At 39.4% G+C, this 7,156-nt stretch overlaps 1 protein-coding gene across 6 annotated transcripts in view; it reads right to left on the bottom strand.

Moving 5' to 3' along the window:
* Positions 1-7,156, bottom strand: part of Pard3b (par-3 family cell polarity regulator beta) — a 974,006-nt gene that overhangs the window by 538,442 nt on the left and 428,408 nt on the right. The window lies entirely within an intron of this gene.

Below are 7,156 nucleotides of genomic sequence, written 5' to 3'. Positions count from 1 at the left end.
TGTGTGTGTGTGTGTGTGTTTGTGTGTGTGTATGTGTGTGTGTGTAGATAAATAATAGTTTTATTCATGAATATATAAAGAGCTGTGTCTTATTGATTATCTCTAACCTGATTAATCCAAGTGGAAAAACTCACACCTCAATTCTTTTGAGAGGCTATATCAAAAAATAGATTATTAAAAATATTATGTACAATTACTCCAAGCTGCTTATCTAAGGTGCTTAGGAAACAAATTTAATGTTTAGTATTAGGACTAGTCTTTATGCTATCTCATGGTACATTATGAAAATATTTTAAAATCCAGAATTGTTCCAAATCCTAAATACTTCTCATCCCAAACATTTGGGGTAAGGGGTATCTGTGGAAACTCCACAGTTCTACACACTGCCCATTTTCGGACACTATGCAAACACAGTTTTGACTGTATTGATGAGTAAGATCTCAAGGAGCACTCTCAAGACACAGAATCACAAGCTAAACAGTATTAGCTGCTCCAATGCTTGCTTGCTTTTCTTTGGAATGGAGCTGAATATCAAATACATACTATCTATATTTTACCATGAAGAGGCTGGTTTGATTGGCACTGAGTGAAATGAAAGGCAGAGGACATGCAGACATTAGTCCCTGCAATAAGTTATTCGGTTCTGACTGCAGATGTACCAGGTGCCATTCCTTCCAATGACAATAACCCTTTATGATTTTGCAGCAAATGCCACTCATTCATTCATACTTAAAAAGTAGGGCAATCCATCTGAAGAGAAGGCTCAAAAAATCAGGTAAAGATTGTAAAAAGTTTTCATTGGGGAAAAAAACCTTAACTTTGTCAGAAGGCTTTGGGTCCTCTATTGCTTCAAAATAGTCACTTCAAACCTAACTCACTCCAGATGTCCCCATGATCACCTAATCAGATATCAAAAGCTGCACTGTGACAAGCCACACACTGCTGACAAGGATGTCACGTGTTTCCACAAGCATAAAGCACACACAGTAGCGACATTTAAAAGGCGATTCATCTACATCAGTACTCTCCTCTGTGGCACAGGGCTATTAGGAGAGGGCCCCTCCTGAAAAAGAAACGCCGTGTTTAATGTCTGCACAATGTCATCCTGTGACTAACTGCACTTGGAAAGCAGAAGCAGAAGCAAACTCACACTTCAGAAGAGTTTATGCTTTTTTTTGGGGCGGGGGGTGGATTCCTCATCTGAAGAGAATATTGCCATGTTTGAGGAAATAAAAAAGAGAAAGTTCTCCACTCTTCTCAGAAGCTGGGATCTTGCTGCTTCTCAAGGGAGAACTTGCATTAACCCTTTCAGTCCAAACCATGGATGCTTAGGAAATAAATGTCTTCAGGACAGAAGGTTTGAGCGGAAGATAAAACAAACAAACAAACAAACAAAGCCCACAGCTCTCAACCTTGACTTTACCCTTAGACAAACCCGGCTACTTGGCTTTAGACTTTAAACTTTAATGTGTGTTTGTGTAGACAGCGTTTTGAAACACTGCCTCTGTATGGGTGTTCAGGTTTTATTTTATTTTAAAAGTTCGCCTCTATTATTTACTTGACACACACAGACAGAAATATAATTGACATCAATGAAGTTTAGGACACTGGAATAAAATTTAAAGTTGAGTTCATTCTGATCAAGGTAAGCTCCTGCCTGGAACCCAGATATCCTTAGTTTGGGGGTTCAAGTCAATAATGGCACTGGAGTTTATGTAGCCTCCCTGCTAACTATTATTATTAGTTACACACACTTTAGGAGAGAGGCATTTGAGAGTTAAATAGTTCTATCAAGATTACAGTGTTAATAATTCAGATATAGGATCTTGATCTTCAGAAAAAGCAAGTACACAGTCATATCAACTTGAGTGTGTATCTAAGTAAAATGTCAAACAGTACTGTCAAACTGGACCTGACCACAGCCCTAAGATGGTGCACTCAGTGGTGTTCTGCCACAATCACATTGTCAATGTCCCCCCCACACTTTTCAACCCACATTTCAGAGACGTTTTTATTTCTTCTGTATCAGTCAAAACTATAAAAGCCAATTAAAAAATGGGATAGAAGAAACATTGGAAAAGAACATCTTTAGATGTACTGGTACAAAAAAATGAACCCAAAGTTTAGATCAAATGTTTTTTTTGAATTCTTTGAACACAGCTATTAGCATAAGCAATGAGTTTACTAACCTTATATTATAGAAATCAAAATTTGTTTAACAAAAATAAAATCCAAATAACTGTGTTATTTAATTATTATTTACTATCAAATACCACCTTCGTATTAATTTCTATTCTGTTTTTCTTCATGGTTACCTGTAAAATTAGCATCTATAGAAATTAATATGCAGAATAATAATGGCTTGTTTTCTCCAAAATTTCAACTAATTCTCTGAACCAACTAAAATTCTAAAATTAAATTTCTAAAATTCTAAAATTAAATAAGTCTAAGAATCCAAACTGCTGTTCTCAGCCGCCAGGCGACATTTTACTACGTAGCAGAAAATTTGTGCTGAGACATGTCTCTGTGATTTCACAGCACAGGGTAACAAGAAACAGGCTGTCGTGAGGCAGGAGATCCTCAAATGAAACTATTTTGGGAAGAGAATATTGTGTTAAACAGGGGTTCTTCTAATCCAATTCATGTGTGTGTGTGTGTGTGTGTGTGTGTGTGTAAATGCATATACACAGACATATGCACACATCCAATACACTTAAAATATACTCAAAAATGAGCTAAAATGGCTTAAAAGTTTGTGAACTGGTTTCCCTTACCCATATCTGAAATAAACTTTTAAGCCTCATATATTTATAATCTATCATGAGCCGGGCACTATGCCTGGGGACACAAATAAGAAAATACTAGCTCTTGCCACCGAGGAGCTTGCAGTTTTGGCCATAGGCAGAAATGCCAGCCACCTGGTAGTTACACTGTAGGAATAGGAAGATGAGAACTAACAGAGACACTAAACATGGCCGCTCCCTACATGGTTTATGGAGAGAAAGCAGAGAGCCAAACTGTAGAGTGTAGAAAACGTGCATGTTGATGGTTAAAATGTAACATCTGGCAATCTGATACATGCTCAAGTTGATATGGCTGTTTACTTGCTTTGAATTTGGTCTTCTTAACCAGACTCTAAATTTCCTGTGTTAATGAGTAATGTGTTGAGCTTTCTTTATGGCATGCAGCACAAGGCTGGATACCTAAAGGATCACTCAATACATTTTGATATGAAAGTAAAACTCGGTTTACATTAAGCTCAGACTCTGACTAAACAACAAAAGAAAATAGCTCGCTTTTTTCATTTCTGAAACAGACTTCAAATAGTGAACATTTTGTTTATCAGTTCTAACTAGCCCCACAGTGAGTGATGTAGAAGTATGTGCCTGATAGAGAAATTCCCAGGAATCCACAGGGATGACCCTAAGCAGGTAGTGGAGAAGGTGCCTGAAATGGCCTTGCTCTGTAGTCAGACTGATGACTATCTTAAATGTCACCATAGAAACTGTAGTCAGCAACTGATGGAACTGATGCAGAGACCCACAGCAGAGCACTGGACTGAGCTCCCAAAGTCCAGTCAAAGAGTGGGAGGCGTGAGGATATGAGCAAAGCAGTCAAGACCATGATGGTGACACTCACTGAAACAGCTTACCTGAGCTAATGGAAGCCTTCCAACTCTGGCCTGATAGAGAAGAAACCAACATAGGGCCAATAGGCCTTCTAAATGTGGATGACAGTTGTATGGCTGGAGCAGACTGTGGGGCCACTGGCAGTGAGACCAGGATTTATCCCTACTGCTTGTATTGGCTTTTTGGAACCCATTCTCTTTGGAGGGATAACTTGATCAGCCTAGATATAGTGGGGAGAGCCTTGGTCCTGTCTCAAAGCAATTGCTAGACTTTGTTGACTCCCCATAGGAAGCCTTACCCTCTCTGAGGAGCAGATGAGGAATGGGGTGGGGGTGAGACGGGGGGGGGGCGGGTAAGGGGGAGGGAGTGAGAACTGGAATGGCATGTAAAATGGTAAAAGATAGTTACTGTTTTTTGTTTGTTTGTTTGTTTGTTTTTAAGTAATTGCCTGAGCGGGAATCACATTTCCCAGGGTCCTTGGCTTGTCATGGTACAGACATTTAGCTAGTCCATTTTTTAAAAATTAATCCTCGCAAAATGCCAGGAAATATCTCTGCTGTAGAATAAATGGGACTCTCCCCTCTCCAGTACCTGAACCTTAGTCTCTAAGCACAATGCTTTAGAAATTAAGCTGCCTAAACTTGCCAAACTTAGTAAGCAGCTGGCTTCATGAAATACTGGTTGGCAGCATTATCTCTTAAAACAAAGCCATATGAAAAGCATTGCTGCAATGTGTCTGCAAGCTCTAGTCTTATCAACACACAGCGTGAACAGCTGGAGTTACACACGCCAGGGCTATTATTAAATCACTGTGTCAGAAAAAAACGAAAGAAAGAAAACAGAAAGAAAGAAAAAGCTTTTGTAGGACTCAGTATCTCTATATAATACAATTATATATTGCACGTTATTTGTCCGCCCTTTCTCTGCACAGCATCCAATGCTCCTGGCTGAAATACAATGGCTATCGCCTTCCTTCAGATCCCCTCAGCAGCCATCTGTCTTGAGCTTCCATAGCTCCGCAGCTGTACTATCTCATGGACAGAAGTAAGATTTGTGCCTCCAGAATGTCTACTAAATCTTAAGTTGTATTTTGATGTAAACTCACTCATATTTTCTTTATGTGTAGACTAAGAATAATCATTAACAAAGGCAGATCATGGTTAGCTGGTTTGGTTGTATGGCCCACAGTTTGTAACCCTTCTGATTTTTATTCTAACAGACAAGGCATTAAAGTTTAACTGTAATATCTCAATGATTTTGTTCACGGATTTGGAAAGTTTAATATGGGGGGAACATCTATTGTAATTTCAATATATGTGACACGCTCGGAAAGAGAAACAGTAGGTCATTTCTCATCCACAGGTTTATACAAGAGGCAAGCAGAATGCAGCTTCTCACTGTCCCTCAACAGTGCCACCGTCAGTATCTGTGCTGATGACGAAATACCCAAATCTCCAGAGACTGGCTGCATTTCTACTCATCCTCCAATAGAACATTCCTGACGACTGGAAATATTTCTCCGAGGGTATTCTCCATATCCAGCCTGTATTCTTCTCCCATAATCTTAAGCTTAGAGAATCAAGCAATTGTGTTGCTAATGAATAAACAGATATATGTGGCTCTAGGAGCAAAGAAAGAAAGAAAGAAAATAAACATTCATTTCAAAATCGTGATTTTATGTCTGTTAGGTAGGAAGAATGATATTATGATTGAACGACCTGAGCTACTTACTGGACATTTGTAGGGGGAGGTGAAGCCCTCTACGTTTCAATCAACATCAGTCTGAGGAGTCAAGGAATTGGTTCCCTGTGCTAATTAATCCTAAAATGCGGGGCTTCTCATCTTAATATTTTATTCTCCTAAACTCTAGAAAATGATGAATTCCATGACCACCCTATACTGGAATACGTAACTTCAGGGAGATATTAGACCCCTGAAAACCACCCATTTCCTTCTACGTCAACACACTTGAACTGACTGATTAATTTTAAAAATAAAATGTGTATAATATAGACATTAACTTCTAAAGGCCAGGTGTAAACAAACACACACAAACACATACATCACACACGCACACACAATGCACATGCATGCACACACATGCTCACATACCACACTCTTGCACACACAAGCACGCACATACCACACACAATGCACATGCACACACACACATGCTCACATACCACACACCATTCTGGTAATATAACAAGGAACAGGTTTAGAGCATGATCATTTACTCTCAGAGAACAACCACAGTATTATATATTTCAGGAATCTACTTTTTAATTTAGCCACTCTGCAGGGTCGACGTGCCTTAAGGATTAAATGCAAGATATAAACAGTCATTAAAACACCAAACACTTATACTAGCTAACCGGATATTAAGGTGGAAATATCACATGTGTTTAGAGTTCCATTTCAAATTCAGGAACATCAATTTCAAGGACTTGGTTTTATGGCATGCCCTTAAGCCAAGAAAGAACACCAGGTTGCAATCAAAGAAAGGAAGGTAATGCTACTTATAGGAAAAGTCGCACTACAATATCCTGTCCCCAGGACTCTCTCTCCTTTCAAAGGCGTCAGGAGAATGTGGTTGGCTACTGTCTTGGAAGAGGAACAGCTGTCGCTGCATGGACATAAATAGCTATACCATCCTGGTATAAAGTAGAGGCAGAGAAACAAATTTCCATTCTGTTTATCTGATGGTACTTTAAGTAATGAAAACAGGAATTTGGTGGGTTTTCATCACACAGAATTTGAAACTTGCAGCAAATCTAAATTCTCTTATTTGGCTGTTTTATAAGTTCAACGTGGCCATGAGGGTGCATCCGAAATAACCAATTTGTAATGATTCAATCAGCCACATAGGCACAGCTTTCGTAACTTTTCCAAACCACACAACACACCTCTGGGCATCAGTGAGGCACATTCTAACTGTGGCGAGCCTAGTGAAGCACAGCTAAAAGAACAGCCATCAGCAGTGATGGTAAAGGCAGAGCTTCAACATAGCCAATGTGTAAGTGTTCATTCTCTAGATTCTTATGATGTGAGCTACGAGTACTAACTTTCCTTTTCTAGGAATAATTGAATATCACCCACTTGCAGTCCTGCTGTCTGTGAATTACTTACATGAGAACGCTCATTAGGAAGTAGAAATTCCACCCACCCCCATTGGATTTTGAGAGGAGAAGCAATGGAACATGATCTTTTAAAGCAAGTGTTTTTTCACATTGCTTGCTACATCGTCACAAATTCCCTATCCAAACCATCACTTATCCAATCAGAGGAATGAAGTTGCTACAGGTGACACCTACATGAGAATATCTGAGACCTGGAAGGACCCAAGTCTGCAACCCACACTTTGTGAACTCCTATGGTCCTTGTGATGGAAGTGTATGGGAGTGGTTTTTTCCATGCTAATCCAGGAAAGCATCACTGAGTAAATGCTGATAGCAACTTCATGGACACATCTAGGACCACATAGTTTTTGCTCTATACCTGGATTTCGCTAGTGAGTGCACTGTGCT

The sequence above is a fragment of the Myodes glareolus genome, chromosome 1 (genome assembly GCF_982192425.1).
Source record: "Myodes glareolus chromosome 1, mMyoGla1.1, whole genome shotgun sequence".
NCBI lineage: Eukaryota > Metazoa > Chordata > Mammalia > Rodentia > Cricetidae > Myodes > Myodes glareolus.
This window is presented reverse-complemented; position numbering and strand designations above follow the sequence as displayed.